At 59.7% G+C, this 1,216-nt stretch overlaps 1 protein-coding gene across 3 annotated transcripts in view; it reads right to left on the bottom strand.

Moving 5' to 3' along the window:
• The window catches only part of LCA5L (lebercilin LCA5 like), a 39,650-nt gene that overhangs the window by 2,792 nt on the left and 35,642 nt on the right, over positions 1-1,216 (bottom strand). The gene's annotated exons all lie outside the window — the stretch shown is intronic.

The raw sequence follows: 1,216 nt of genomic DNA on the forward strand, positions 1-1,216 counted from the left end.
CGCCCCCCCTCCTCCCCGCCCCCCCCTCCTCCCGGGCGGAGACTCCCGGGAGACTCGTCCCCCATGTCTGGGGTCTCTGGGAGGTGGCCTCCGCGCTCCGGGACAGGCCGGTGGGAGGGAATGGCCCGCCCAGGGGTCTCTGCGCTAAGACCACCCTCCGCTCCAGCTGCAGGGAGGAGGCCTGGCGGCCTCCGGCATGAAAGGAAGGGCCCCCGTCCTCACAGACGGACATCGGGGGCCGGAGCTCTGCGGCACCTGCCGCCTCTTTGGTCCGCGCAGCTGTCGCGTGGGGACCTCCCTTCCCCCGCAGGTCCCCGGTCCCTAAACCACGGCCTCCTCCTCCTCCTCCTCGCCCGGTGCCATCACGCCCCACGAGTCACATCTTGGGAAGGGGTACGGGTGACGGAAATGTTTACCTTCCACCTGGAAAGGCGATTCTGCCCTCGCTTGATTGATAACTGACTAGAAAGAAAATTCTAGGCTGGAGAGGATTTCTCTTCGGAACGTAAAAGGCCCTGCCCGGCTGTGGGCATGCCAGGTTCCTGCCGGGTTCCTGCGCAGGGGAAGGCGGAGGAGGGGGTCCCTCAGGCTGGGTGAGCACGAGCAACCGTCCCCCAGGGCCCCATCACCCCCCTCCCAGGCAGAGTGGGGACTCCAGGAGAAGCTCTGGAGGGGCCACATCTTCGGTAGGGGGCCAGACGGACTTCAGAACCTTTCCTTTCCTTTATTTAAAAAATACTTTTAGTGTTTATTTATTTTAATGTTTATTTATTTCTGAGAGACAGAAACAGAGTGTGTACAGGGGAGAGGCAGAGAGGGAGACACCGGATCTGAAGCAGGCTCCAGGCTGTCAGCACAGAGCCAAAGCAGGGCTCGAACTCACAAACTGTGAGATCATGACCTGAGCCAAAGTCAAACGCTTAACTAACTGAGCCACCCAGGCACCCCTAATGTTTTTTTTTTTATTTTTGAGAGAGGGAGAGAAAGAGAGAGAGGGAGAGAAAGAGAGAGAGAGAGAGAGAGAGTGTGTGTGTGTGTGTGTGTGTGTTTGTGTGTGTGTGAGTGGGGGAGGGGCAGAGAGAGGGAGACACAGAATCTGAAGCAGGCTCCAGGCTCTGAGCTGTCAGCACAGAGCCCAACATGGGGCTCGAACCCACGAACTGTAAGATCAGGACCCGAGCCGAAGCCAGACGCCTGACCCACTGAGCCCCCAGGC

The sequence above is a fragment of the Suricata suricatta genome, chromosome 5, assembly GCF_006229205.1.
Source record: "Suricata suricatta isolate VVHF042 chromosome 5, meerkat_22Aug2017_6uvM2_HiC, whole genome shotgun sequence".
Lineage (NCBI taxonomy): Eukaryota > Metazoa > Chordata > Mammalia > Carnivora > Herpestidae > Suricata > Suricata suricatta.